Source organism: Rattus norvegicus, chromosome 1 (assembly GCF_036323735.1).
Source record: "Rattus norvegicus strain BN/NHsdMcwi chromosome 1, GRCr8, whole genome shotgun sequence".
NCBI classification, from domain to species: domain Eukaryota; kingdom Metazoa; phylum Chordata; class Mammalia; order Rodentia; family Muridae; genus Rattus; species Rattus norvegicus.
The window spans coordinates 31,240,352-31,255,114 of NC_086019.1; positions in this window are offsets into that span (position 1 = coordinate 31,240,352).

The following is a 14,763-nucleotide window of genomic DNA, read 5'->3' on the forward strand; positions in this document are numbered from 1 at the left end:
GTGATGCCGTGGGGACTTGCCTATGATTGCCACAACATTGGGTCTGAAGAGTCCATGGTTCTCCTACATGAAAGGGGTACGCTTGCCTGCCAAGACTGGAAGGAGGATGTGGAAGACAATGGTTTTCCCTTGGATCCAGATGTCCCTATATAAAAAGCAGGGCAGGAAGTGCTACAAGAGAGATGGGAGACAGTCCTGCATAAGGACCCAAGACCCCCAGATTCTGTTCCAGCTCTGCTGTAAGCTTCCCATGTTCTCTAAACACCAGTAACCTCTCTGTGCTGTGTAATCTTTTATGATCCCAGCTAAATGAAGTCAGAGGGGCCCATACTGATGGGCAGCATCAGTGGAAACCCAGGGCACCAGGGCTCTCAAAAGAAGTCCCTAAAGTCAGATGGATACAGAGGCTGAAGAGTCCTGAAGGCTCCATAAATCTAGGTGAATAATAGGGTCTGTGACCTCAGTGTTGAGCCACCAAGGAACTGTCCCAAGAGATTAATGTTAGTAGAGGATCAAGAAACTCAAGGTTCAGAACATATCACCACTCATCCGAAGAGAGAAGATGAAGTCTAGATAAAAGTATTTGTATGCCAGTGCATCACGTGTGTGGATGAGCTTGGGTGTATGTGATCTCAAGTGTGTGTGTGTGTGTGTGTGTGTGTGTGTGTGTGTGTGTGTGTGTGTGTGTGTGTGCTCATGCCAGAAGTCAGACTCAGGTGCCATTTCTTAAGAGCCATCTGCCTTGTGTTTTGAAACACAGTCTCTCTTGGCTGAAAGTTCCCTATGGACAGACTGACCAGTGAGCCCCAAGGATCCACCTATTTGAACCTCCCTGGCACTGAGATTACAATGTGTGCCACAGTCCTGGCTTCTTTACGTGAGTGATGGGTATCAAACACAGGTCCTCCTGCTTTTAAGGCAAGAACTTTATCAAAGAGGCCTCAGAGGAACGTCTCATGGAAACAACACAATGGGTTTACTGTAAGACTGTACACGTGTGCAAACACAAGCTTATACATATACAAGCATAAAAAACATGCTCTCATCCACCACACACACAGACTTTCATGTTTCATGTACACACAAATACGCCCCCTAAGCACATACCAAGTCATATGTACACTCAGGCATATACAGCATGAGAACACAAGGGCATGTCATACATGCACAAACATGTACACACACAGGCATGACTGTGCAGGACTTGACTGCCTACTTTTTTCAATTTTTAAGTTTTTTCAGTTTCGAAATAAGAGTTGGCTGGCAGAGAATCATTCAGATCTCCTTGGCATTAAAGAAAAATGTGTCTATAAAAGGATTAAGATTTGCTTCTCCTGTCTGCTCAGTGGGTCACCTGGAAAAGAGGAGCTAAGCGCCAGCAGCCATGCTGGGATGTGGGTAGTGACAGCATTTCTGCTGGTGTCTCAATCCCAGAAGATGGGGGAAGGGAGTCATCGGATACGTAAAGACTGCGAGGGACCCTGCCATCCTCTATCACTTTCGCCTTTCCTCAGTTTCTGGGTCCCTTAGAGCAGAAACAGGCAAACTGGAGTTCTCAGTCCCTGGTGCCTGCATACTGCCGGGACTCATTGAGTGCTGGTGGCATGGCTGGATCAATAGATTGATGGACTGAGATGGATAGATGAATGGCAAGGGAAAGAGGAAGAGAAAGGGACATTAATGGCACTCTTGGAACCTCCCAGGCACTGTGAGCTGGAGTTACTTCAAACTCAGTGTACCCCCATTCCCTTCAGAAGACCACACCACACCTCTGCCTGGAGAGGGTGATGTAAAAGTATGGTCTTGCAGGGTCCAGGCACAGATGCTGAGATCTGCTTAGCTGTCTGCTTTCTTAGTGACTCTAGGAAGCACAGTCTTCCTGGAGTATCGGGGTGCTAAGGCCCCCAGGTTCAGGGCACTCTGAGCTTCAGTGAAGAGAGAGGAGCAAAGCTGCTCTACACTCTGTCAAGGGAACGCCTATCCAGGCGCAACTGAGCTAAAGTGATGTCACATCCCGCCAGGGCAGACACTCCTGTTATTCAGGCCCTCACAGACACACAATGGGGTGATGATTCAATTTTTGCCTCAGTTGACTTCATGTGTTGGTGTCATGGAGACACACAGAGAGAATGGCCTCCAGTCAGGGGCTCACGCACAAGAATTTCCAAGAAAGGCTCCATTATTCTCTCTGGAGACTCCATGGAGGATATTTGGTCAGCTTTGTGCAGTCATATTTGTGGCCGGAAAAAGAAGTTGGGAAGACAGACATCCTGAGGGCCTAAAAGCTGGGTGGTTTTGGAGCCAGATGTCACCAAAAGAAATAGGACAATGCTCTTATTTAAACACATAAAATTATCTCTAGAGTAGTGGGAAGCGGCAAGACAGGATGAGGAGGTTGCCACCTCTATGAAGCTCAAGCCAATAAACACCTGACACTAATCTTTGTGTGTTTTAACAAACCCCTCAGGTTGGAGAATCTTTTGTTTCCAGTTTCCAAAGGCAGCCAGGGGAGGCATGGTTGTCAATCGAGAGGCTCTGAGCTGAAGTTTACTAGAAAATTCTAAAAGCAGAGACACTGATTGCTCTGAAAAGTAGCAACAGTTAAAACAAAAGTTTGAATGGTACCTTTGCTAAGGAGGACACAGGGTGGACATCTAAAGGAATATGCCTTTCTCTTTTGGAAAATTAGAACCGTGGACATTTCATGGAACAAGGTGTCTGTCTGCAGATGACAATGTTTCATTGTCCAGAGGAAAAAATGACACTGAACAAGGCCCACACGCCCTCATTCCACAATCTTTCGCAATCCCTTCCCTTGAGACAAAATCACCAGGCTTTTGCCGGCTCCAAACCCGAGCTGGAATCGTGGTTGTTTTTTCTGCTTTGATGAAGAAGTACTGGGTTTTTTTTTTCTTTAAGACTTTGAAGTTTATTTATTGTTACTAAATTGCATTAATTATTTTTGAAGCTTATACTTTTGTTCACAACTTAAGGGTTTCTGAAGAGCATACCATCAGCATAAATTCAAATAATTTGAAGAAATGGATCCAACAGTTACTTTTAATTGGCAGCAGAGCAGGGCCCCCGATTTATTACAAACTTACACGCTATGGCTTAGAACTAATTTTAGGTTCCCCTTGAAGCTGGAATTCAAAACCTCACCATGGCTCCACATGGTATTATCTGAGGAGAATGTTTGTTTCATAATTTGAAATAAGAACCTGGGTCTTTTATGAGGCCAGTATCATTTCCATATGAGGGCACAGAAATGAAGGAGCCTCTGGGGTTGAGTTGACATGCTCAATTCATCCCCAGTCTCCCAGCTGCGGGCCCTTCTGTGGAACCCTAGGTACAAGTTTCCACAACTCTGTGTCCTTGGTCAGCTAAAGTCAGCCAGGGTCCTGGGGTTTCTGGAACATTAGGGCTGGGACGCTAAGTGAAAACTCTCCCTTCAAGCTTGCCCAGTAGCCACAGCAACAGCAGCCCCAGCTACCCCAGCAGTAGCACCGGACAGGACAATGGCCTCAGTCTCCACCGCGGCTTTCTGCCCGATCCTTCACCAAATCAGAGAACCCATGGCCCATCCCCTCACTCCTCCTCCATCCCTCCTTCCTTCTCGCTTCCCTCCCTTTTCATTGCCCTCCAGGATGTCTTATATGCAAACAGCCTTTCTCAGCTCCTCAAGCCTCTGGAAGAGAGTGAGACACGGTCCTAAACCTCAAAAGGTCCTGTTTCTATGGCAAAAAGGGAGATGGGATTGCTGACGTATGCATGCAGGTCTGAGAAACAGGGACTGACATAACTGACCGTAGAGCACGAACCTAGATACAGAATGGATCTGGGAAGGTCCCAGGAACAGAGGGGAAGGCAAAGGGAGTGGAGAGTGGTGTTTGAATTGTCTCATAATGTACAGAAGTAGGACAATTTTCCACTTCAACTTGGCTCCTCGCTGGGCACCGAGCACACTTCCGTGGCACTAGATAGTGCTGTGTAGTGAGACGCGAGAACTGTGAAGAGAGTTCCATGAGTGCTGATGGGACCAGGAGCCTGCCGAGGTCTAGGTCTAGATCTCAGGAAAAGTCCTCTGCGGAGCGAAACACTTGCAAAGAAAGGCTCAGAGTCAGGACTGAGCACGTGCAGTATACACGGAGTGGCTTTATAATGACCCGAGCCTGGAGGGTTGAGGTAGCAAAGGACCCAATGAGGCTAAGAGAATCTGGAGGACTCCAGCTCTTCCTGGGAAAGACTGAAAATACTAAGGAGTGGCCGGGTCTTCTGTTTAAGACGATATACTTGTTCAGGAGTCTGCTCTGCAAAGGAATACTTCCTGGCTCAGAGGTAAAGGGATACGCTCTGTGGTGCAGCTGCACTGACCACCAGGGGCGCTGGTGGGTCCAATGGATTTGGAGCGGGCTGATGGCTCAGTGTGGAGTGCACCACACTTTTTTTAACCCATGAGTAAAAAGTAGGCTGTTCTGGATCCCTTCCTGGTTCCTGAAAAGGGCAGAGCCTTGGGGGTGGGGCAGGAGGTGTTTTCTGTGACACCACGTAAGCATATCACAGGAAAGTTGGGCATTTAAAAATCCAGGGTCCCACGGAGATAGCCAGGGCTACAGGCCCTTAGCTAGCTGGACAGTGCTTTCCCACTGAGCCACACCCACACTGCGGGGCAAGTTCCACGACAGTACAGAGGAAAGCTGGGCAGATGGGAGACAGAAGGAAGGGTGTCTTGCAAACCCCACAAAGGCCATGTCCTGTGGGAACTCCAGGGCTTGTTAGATCCAGAGACAACATCAATCCTAAGCTGCACGCCTGTGGGCTTTCTCTGCACCTTGTTAGTTCTGGTTTGCTCTGCCTCTCTGCTTCCCTGTCCTTGTGTTCCTTCTCTGGCTGACATTGTGAGGCGCCCCTGTTCAGACCCGCTTTTGGCCTCTCTCTTCTATCCACTCCCTGCTTCCCGCTTGTCAGTCTGGCTGGGGCCCTTGTTTGCGTGTGTGTGGTTTTGGCTTTCTCAAAGTCAACAACAGACTTCATATTGTTTTAATCTTTCTTCCTCTCTCCTCATGTCTCGCAGCTTTTCCTGTATTCATTTTTCTTTTTATTTGGGAGTTTCATCGTGGGTTGCGCTGGCAAATCTTCTGAAGGCCTGTGGGAATATTTTTATTGTGCCTTAAGATAGTTCTTTCTTTTCCGCTCAGATTTCTGCTCCTCTATTTCCATGTTGTTCTCTTTTCAGGGTTGTTGTTGTTGGTGGTGGTGGTCCCTGTCTCAGGACAGAGGAATAGCCACTTCACCAGCCACTGGCCTCTAGTTTGTGCCCATGCTTTGAATGGTTTCTGAGTTTCTTGATGTAGTTCCTTAACTAGGCTTGTCTTGCCCTATTTAATCATCTTAGGAGGGAGATACATCATCTAAAACCACTGTTTTTGTGTAGAACATCCAAAACACAGACTCTACAGAGAGTCCACAGACCAAATGGCCAAACTCGAGGAGGAGTAAGCTGCTGGAACTGGATATAGACAGGCTTCATAGAGTCCAAACATAGTAAATTGTTGCAGTTCATTTATACACTATATATAGTAAAAAACGCTTTCACAGGAGCGTTGAAATAACTTTCTATTCAAATCACAGTGCTAAGTCTCAAAATACCAGCTTAAATTAACTACCAAAAAGCCAGAAGCAGTGACATTTATCTGTAACCTGAGCACTAGGGAAGCAAAAAAAGAAGGGTCTCTGGGTCCCACTGGGCAGTCAGTCAGCCAGCACACACACACCACACACATACACACCACACACACACACACACACACACACATACACACCACACACACATACACAACACATACATACATACACCACATATACACACCACACACACACACATACACACCACACACACACACCACACACATACACACCACACACATACACACCACATACATACACACACACATACACACCACGCACACATACACACCACACACACACACATACACACCACACACATACACACCACACACACATACACACCACACACACATACACACATACATACCACACACACATATACACCACACACATACCACAGACACACACAACACACATACATCACACAACACACACATAACACACAACAAACACACACACACATACATACCACACACACATATACACCACACACATACCACAGACACACACACCACACAAACATCATACAACACACATAACACACACACCACACATACATCACACAACAAACATAACACACACATAACAAACACACAACAAACATACAACACACACATACACACCACTAACAAACCACATACAAACACACCACACATACATCACACAACACACATAACACACACATAACAAACACACAACAAACAACACACACACATACACACCACTAACAAACCACAAACACACTACACATACATCACACAACACACATAACACACACAACAAACACACACCATACCCCCCACGCACATGCACACACACGAACACAACACACACACACACACACACACACACACACACACACACACACACACACACGAAGGTCTCAGGACTAGCTTAGCCTGTGACTCAAGATGAGCAGCAAATACTGGACCCTAGGCCATTTTTCTGAGTGCATGGAAATATGAGGTGATTTTATTTTTGGTGACATCTGGCATTCCACCCACACACACACTTTTTCCTTTTGTCTGTTTTCTCTTCCTTCCTTCCTTCCTTTCTTTCTTTCTTTCTTTCTTTCTTTCTTTCTTTCTTTCTTTTTTTCTTTCTTTCTTTCTTTCTTTCCAGTGAACATATAGTGCTTTAATTTTGGAGGAGTCTCTCAAGAACAAACCTTGATGGAACAGAGTAAAACTGTAAGGACTCACTGACTCCACTGTGATTCAAAACATTTCCTCCAGGATTCTTGCCTAAATAACTTGAGTCTCTTCTGATTGACTCAGGCATATCAGAGATCTGTCTGCTTGCTGTGGAATGACCTAGCTTAAGTTTTGTTTTTAAATGTTCAGGTCCTCATTCTCATAAAGTGGTAGGATTGGTACGTAGGTACAGTTCCAGTACTTTGGAAAGTAGAGACAGGATCATCGGAAAGTCAAGGTCATTCTGATACTCAGCCATTTGGAACCCCAGCACAGACCCAGGACCCCACGTCTCACTTGGCCTAAGCACACCCTTACTTATCTACTAACAGAGAAAGTCAAGAGTCTTGCCATACCCTGTGGTGAGGCTCAGGCCACCTCACGGGGTAGCTTTCAGATGTTATTATCATCAAAGTTCAGTGGGAGTGTGACAGAAACTCACTCCAGGACCCTATCTCAGACAGGATTACGTCTTTTGTCAAGCGTGAGCTACTTGAGGAACCTTGGCAGCTAGTGAGAGATAGCAGGGAGCCTGGACCCATGGGAACCCTATCCTTCCTGCGCACCTCCCAGAAAGGCCACCTTGGGTAGCTAGAACCTTCCAGAAGTTGATGCTATGCCCAGGCTCCAGATCCGAAGACCTGTTTTGAAAGAATAGGTGTGGCTGGATTGGACCTGTGCTTTCAGTGGAGATGCCTAGGCTGCCATTGGTCAGGAGACACACCTCATATCCAACTAGCTTAGGATGATCCTTTCTGCCCTAGGCTGATGCGCCCTAAAACAAAACAGACCAGCCCTGGGCCCTGCTGAATGCTGCCATGCAGGCCTACACCTTCCAGAGCCATGCTGATCAGAAGCCATTAGGGACTCTGTAAGTATGTGGGCGTCCATGTAGTCTCCAGTGCCTCTAGGCACTATAGGACCTGTAGGATCGGCCTGTTTGCTCTTGGAAGGGATGCTACAAAGAATAATCTGGTTTGTCTGACCTCCTGGGGAAGTGTCTACTACTGTTCAGTGCTTTCCAAAAGAAACAGGATTGTTTTGTTTATTACTGGTGCTTCTGCTTGGGCTGTGGACAGAGTCTTTCTGCCTAGTTGCCAGGAGCAGCTCTTTCTTTTGGGGTTGTAGAGTGAAGAGGGTTAGAGTTGTGTGGTATCTGTAATCTGGACATGTGGTGTCTAGGGAGGAGTCTGTAGAGTTGCCTGTTTCTAAGCTTGAAAGTGTCCACTGCTTCCTGGTTGACAACAGAAATATGAACACTCACTGTGCATATTATACAAGTATGGGCTTAGAGAGTGTGTGTGTGTGTGTGTGTGTGTGTGTGTGTGTGTGTACGTGCGCCTGTGTGTACATTTACATGCATATACATGCATGTGGAACTGTGTGGTTGCTGTGATGGTCCTACAGAACTGTGCTGCTTTTTGAATCCTCACTACCACTCAGTCCTCTAAACTTTAGGTGAGACAGACAATGAATGGATGGAAGGAAGGGCCAAGTAGGCATAGGAGTGATTTTGGGTGGGAGGCTGTGAGTGGGAAAGGCCTTGGCAGAAGGCCTGGTCAGAGTGTGAGAAGAAAAGCTTTGGCAAAGCTCTGTGTGGTGTTGTACCTTAGAAAAGGATTATGGGTGGGGTGGGCAGGAGGAGGGCTGGTTGAATGTGATTAAGACAAGATAGAAAGAGCAGTAAGTTAGGAAGACATAGGAAGGAAGAGGAGCCCCTCATTCCAAAGTCCAGTTAAGTTTTCTTGCTAGTAGAAAAATCAAAGAACCCAGCACAATTAACATTTGCCATGAAAGCTTTGTGTCATATATTCAATGTTCCTTTTATCTGCAAATGTTTTATGTTAAGCAATAACCCAGATTTAAGGCCTGAATGAACATGGCCTTAGGTAATCATTCTTTATTAACTTCGTCCGTGGTAGACATATCCTGTCTTCCTGCTTTTCTGTGAGGTGGAGTTTTAGCATCTCAGTTGTAACCCTGTCAGAGCCTGTCCAGGAATCACCTGTGATCTCATTTAGGTTCCCCTTTGAAGAGGGAAGCTTCAGGGTCCACCAACATCCTATACATGAATGGCTCCTGTAGAAAGTCAACTGGGACTCTTCTGGAGAGGCCCTCGCCCATGTTCTTCTCTAAGTGCCTTCCTTTCTGTTTTCAATGAAGTCCATCTTTGCTTGTTCTGAAAGTCTGGCTTTACCTAAGTCAGGGTCACACTGCTGTGAGCAACAGGATAGACTCACGCCTCCATCCTCCCGCCACTGCTATGATGAAGCATTGCAGTGGCTGCAGACCCCTGCTCTAGCATAGCTTTCATGGCTCGTCAGAGTCCATATCCTCTCCTGGGTGCCGTGGAGGTTTTCTGTGGCTTCAGGAGGGTGGGAGGCTGAGTATAGACTGTAGTTCGTCTTGACTTTCTAATGGAAATATGCCTAAGAGATGTAAAGCACACCTCCAGGTATGAGGCTGTTTCCAAGTTTGTAACCGAGGTAAGGAAAGACCTGCCTCAGTATCAATGGAACAAATCTATGACCAGGTCCAGATGAGTTAGAGGGGAAAGGAAAAGCCAGGGATACAGACATCCTCCCCTCCGCTCTCCCACTCCCCTCCCACAATGATGGACTAAAACCTCTGAAACTTAGCCAATTTACCCTTTTCAGTGGTTTCCCTCAGTAATTTTGTCACAATGAAAAAAATTACTAATGTAACGTCTGCCTTAGTCGGTCGGTATTCTATTGCTGTGAATAGATACTTATAAAAGAAAGCGTTTAATGGGTTGGGGATTTAGCTCAGTGGTAGAGCACTTGCCTAGCAAGCGCAAGGCCCTGGGTTCGGTCCCCAGCTCCGAAAAAAAGAAAAAAGAAAAAGAAAGAAAGAAAGCATTTAATTAGGAAGGCTTGCTTTTTAGTCTTGGAGGTTTGGTTGATGGTCAAACCAGGCTATGAGCACACATGACACTTCAGCTTGCTGCCAGGAGAAGAAAGCTGCTGCTTTATCCACATCACGTAGGAAGCATGATAGCAAGCAGGCAGACATGGTGCTGGAGACGCAGCTTAGAGGTCTACACCAGGATGTGCTTGGGAAGAATGAGACTGGGCCTGGTTTGGTCTTTTGAAACCTCAAAGCCCAACCCCAGTAGCCTATTTCCTCCACAAAGACCATACCTCCCCCAACAAGGCCAGACCTCCTAAACTTCTCAGGTGGTCACAATCTTTATCGACCATGAATTCAAATATATGAGCATGTGGGGGCCATTCTTATTCAAACCACCAAATGGTAACTGATCAGGAGAGCAGGAATCAAAGACCGAACTTTCTCTTCTTCTCCCCAAGTACCATGAGGGCAGCGTGAATGCTCCCCAAAACTCACAGGGACATCTGTGAAGTGTGTCCACAGGAGGCCTGGCTTGAGTCTGGTCCTGCTCCCTGGGGTTCATTAGAGCAGTAACCCAGAGTCTGAGGATGGCCCAGCCAGGGTGCTGAGGGAGGCTGTGGAACAGGCTGGGGTTTTTGTTTTTTGTTTAGCTGCTTTGGTAAGTTTAAGATATATGAAGTGACAGAGCAGGCATGTTCCTATAGATGTCCTTTGCTTCCTGCTAGCATGCATGGCTGCCTTCCTGCGAGATGAACTGTCTGGCTGCAAACCTGAGTCCAGGATGAAAACCTGATGGTTGCGTCCAATGTCAAACATGAGTCATGGAGGCTGGTCTCTGAGCTGGTGGAGATGGCTGGAAAAGCACCTCCATGTCTACGCATCTGCTTTGCCCTGTCTGTCACCAGGAGGAGAGAGTCTCCTTTCTGCCTCACCCTTAGGGCCATCTTTTATTTTTTAAGGTATGTTTGGATTTGTTTGTTTGTACATGTTGCGTCTGTGTTTCTGTTACAGTGTGCGAGTGGATGTGGAGGCCAGAAGAGACCATTAGAACCCCTGGATCTGGCACTGCAAGCAGTTGTGAGCCACCATGTAGGTGCTGGGAAATGAACCCTGGTCCTCTGCCATAGCAGAACATGCTTTTAACCACTGAACAATCTCTCCAGCCCTACCCCGGCAACTCTGGGTTATCTTTCCCCACATCTAAGGATGAACTACCAACTCCCCCCTTCTTCTGCCTCTGGGATTTACAGATATTCGTTGAAAGCTTGATACAAGCCGTCAGTGTGTACAGTGCTGCCAACCAGCCTTCCTTCTCCTCATCCTTCTTCAGAGAGAAGGAAGGGTCCTCTAGATGGTTGCCAGCCAGCCCCACTTTGCGCTTTCTCTCTCTAGGCTGCTCCTTTCATCCTGATATAGGCAGGCAGTGTAGATGACCTCTATCATGACTTCCCAGTGTCTCTGCCAGGGATGAAAATAACTATGTTCTATGGCCGAGGAAATGCTCAGCCTCTGCGGCCATCAAGAAGAGGCCGTTGTCCTCCAAGAACATCCATCAAAGCTATCTGAAGCCTACATAGATAACTATCTCATGCATCTGAGAAACAAGTCCTGGTGACAGGACCAGTATGTCTTCCCTGCACTGTTTCGGCTGATGTTTATAAGGTGCCAGAGATGGCAGAGGACTTTCTGATAAGAAGTCAGCTGACCAAAGGCTTTGTCCTTAGACACCAACTGTGTCCATCCTGCCCTTTGCCACAGTGAGGAGCAAGAGCAACAACCACTGAAGGACTCATTTCCTCTTTGTTGTTGTTCTGAAGCTTTCTGGGGGAGGAGTGGGGGTGGCTGGGTGGGGGTGGGGAGTGCCTTTTCTTTACTGGAGGTTTGAGAAGTCTGAGAGACTAGACATAGCCTCTTCCTTCTGTCTCTAATTAACTCTCTTTCAAAGCAAGCAGGAGAAAGAGCTTCTCTGTTTGGGGCACTTGTCCTTGTATTAGCCTCCTAGAAAGCAGCCCTGGGAGCTGAGAGCAGAGTTCTAGCCGACAAGAAAATCCCAGGGAGAGGGAACAAAAGAAAAACACTCACCCTCTCCCTCCACTTTCCTCCTCTGTGGGATGTGCATCTTCAAAGTTAGGGAAAAAGCCCTGTTTTTTTTTTTTCTTTCCGTTATTGATTAGAGAAAACCCACTTTATCCACTCCATTTTGCTTAAGGGAGATGTTTTGTGCCTGGTAGTTTATGAAGCTACTGAAGCTTCATGGCTAGGATCTACCCCAATGGCTGTGTCCTGGGGATTCTGCCCTCTGTGACTTCAGTAAGAACAGCCAGCCTTTGGGGTCCAGGTATGAGGCAGAGAGGAAACACTGAAGCCTCAAATCCAGCTGATCAACGCCAGATATGTCTCTTGTTTCCAGTGCTGCAAGTGTAATGACACCATATAATTAAGTCTTAATGTGTGTTTTTGTTTGTTTGTTTGTTTGTTTGCCTGGGTGCTCATTTTATTCATTTAAAGCAAAATGAATGACAAAAGAAACATTACCTCAGCCATCCAAACTCAGATTCCACGGCCTTGTCATCAAAACATCTCTTTACCCTTCAGGTTGCAGTGGTTTGTAGAGAATGGCTCCCATAAACTCACCTTGTTGAATACGTAGCATCCAGTTGGTGGAACTGTTAGGGAAGGATCAGGAGGTGTTGTCTTACTGGAGGAGCTGTGTCACTAGTGTTAGTCTTCGAGGTTTCAAAAGCCCGTGCCATTCCCATCACGCTCTATCTGTTACCCTTTTGCTTGTAGACCTTGTGTAAGCTCTTAGCAACTGCTCCAAGGCTGTGTCTGTCTGTTGGTGGTTATAAACTCTAGACTACCCTTTGGAACCATAAGTCCCAAGTTAAATGCTGTCTTTTAAACGGTCATGGTTGGTGCTTTGTCACAGCTGGGAATTGAACTCAGGACCTCTGGAAGAGGAGTCAGTGCTCTTAACCGCTGAGCCATCTCTCCAGCCCCCAACCTTGAAGTTTCAAACACCTATATCAGTCCTGGTCTCTCCCGTCTCTCTGTCTCCGTGTGTCTCTCTTTCTGTCACTTTCTCTGTCTTTCTGTCTCTGTCTGTGTCTGTTTCTGTATGTCTCTCTGTGTTTCTGTCTTTCTCTATGTGTGTCTGTCTGTCTGCCTGCCTGCCCCCCACCCCCGCCTGCAGGTCAGGATGTAGCTCTACACTACTTCTCCTACCCCATGCCGCCATGCCTGCTGCCTACCATGCTTCCTTCCCACCATGCTAGGGAACTAAACCTCAGAGACTAAGCAATCCCCTAATTGAATGTTTTATAAGAGTTGTCTTGGGGGGCTGGGGATTTAGCTCAGTGGTAGAGCGCTTACCTAGGAAGCGCAAGGCCCTGGGTTCGGTCCCCAGCTCCAAAAAAAAAAAAAAAAAAGAGTTGTCTTGGTCATGGTGTCTCTTCCCAGCAATAGAACAGTGACTAAGACACTAAGTCTTAGATCTGGCCATTTTTAAAAGGCTGATTAGTATTCTACACCAGAGACACAGAGACACGATAATTTCATATTCAACACTCCATGGGTAAGCATCTAGTGTTGCTAGTCTTTAAATCTGTTTGTAAACCAGGCTATGAACACACATGACACTTCAGCTTGCTCCCAGGAGAAGAAAGCTGCCGCTCTATCCATATCACAGTTTCGTCTGGTGCTAGCCAGAGAGTTGAAGGGAGAAGTAGTATGTAGACAAAGAGACTCGGTGCATAGCTATACTATGTTAAGTATAGCTCACCATTTCCAGATCATGGTTAAGGCACCGGGGTGAGGGTGCTGGATTTTGAGAAGGTGATGTCCATCTTTTTGCCCTTATTTGAAATTTCTGAGGCTAGTTTTCTCCAATGACTCACAAAAACCTGTTCTCAGGCCAGTGAGAGACTTATGAAGATGTTTCAGTCTATAGGAAGATTAGTACCATCAGTCCTATATTGACATAAAGCCAAGTATGCCTATTACAGGAGAAACCCTGGGCTTCAGAGCATCCTTGCCCCTTGGCAGGGAAGATCTGCAAGCCTTGCTCTCTGTTTGGGGGTTTTCCTTAAGAGGTGACAAATGCTGGAGCAGAAATTCATGGACACTCTACAAATAAAGGGGCATCCCTGGCTCCTCCTCCCTTGAAACTGAGGAGGAATCAGAAACAGAGTGGCTTCCTTCACTTCAGGGTTAGTTAGAGAAAGCCTGGGCCTGCTTTCATTAGGTAGGGAAGGAGAAAGGCAAAAATATATGAAGTCAGAGATAGGGAGATACAGAGAGAAATAGACACCAAGAGAGACTGAGAGACATGAAAAGACACAGGAAGACAAAGAGGTAAAGAAAGACAAGATGGAGTAACACAGTCAAAGTCAGACAGCCACAGAGGGAGAGAAGACAGGGAGATAAAAGAAGCATCTTACAGAACAAGAGCAGCACGAGGGTAATGTACTGAGATGTACGCTCAGAATCTCAGAATACGAGCTCACCCAAGGTGAACTGATTAGAGTGGTCTCAATCTAGTATACCAGTGTCTTTATGAAAAGGAGAGCTTTAAATGGACTTGCAGATGGGGAGTGGACAGGACATGAAGACTGTGAAGACCAACTTCAAGTAAAGGTCTACAAGCCAAAGACCTCAAGGGCTGTAATAGCCCGAGGGCCGAGAAGTGTGGGGTCAGACATCCTCAGCCTTCAGGAGATAGACCTCCACACACCTTGTTCTTTGACTTGAAGGTGGGGTTGTGAGACAATAAATGTTCATTGTGAGAGCCGCCTACCTGTGGTTCCTTGTCTTAGTGGCCACAGGAATCTGGTTTGTAGAGACTCCCACCCCTGGCCACAGGATCTCACGAGCAGAGCTTCCCACTACTAGCCACAGGAATCAAAGACCAGCTCTCCTTCCTTGTGCTCCCAGCTCTGGAGGGTAAGTTGAAGCCAAGTTCACTAACTTAGAGTGCATGTGACGTGTGACAAGGTTGGTGAGTCCGGAGCAG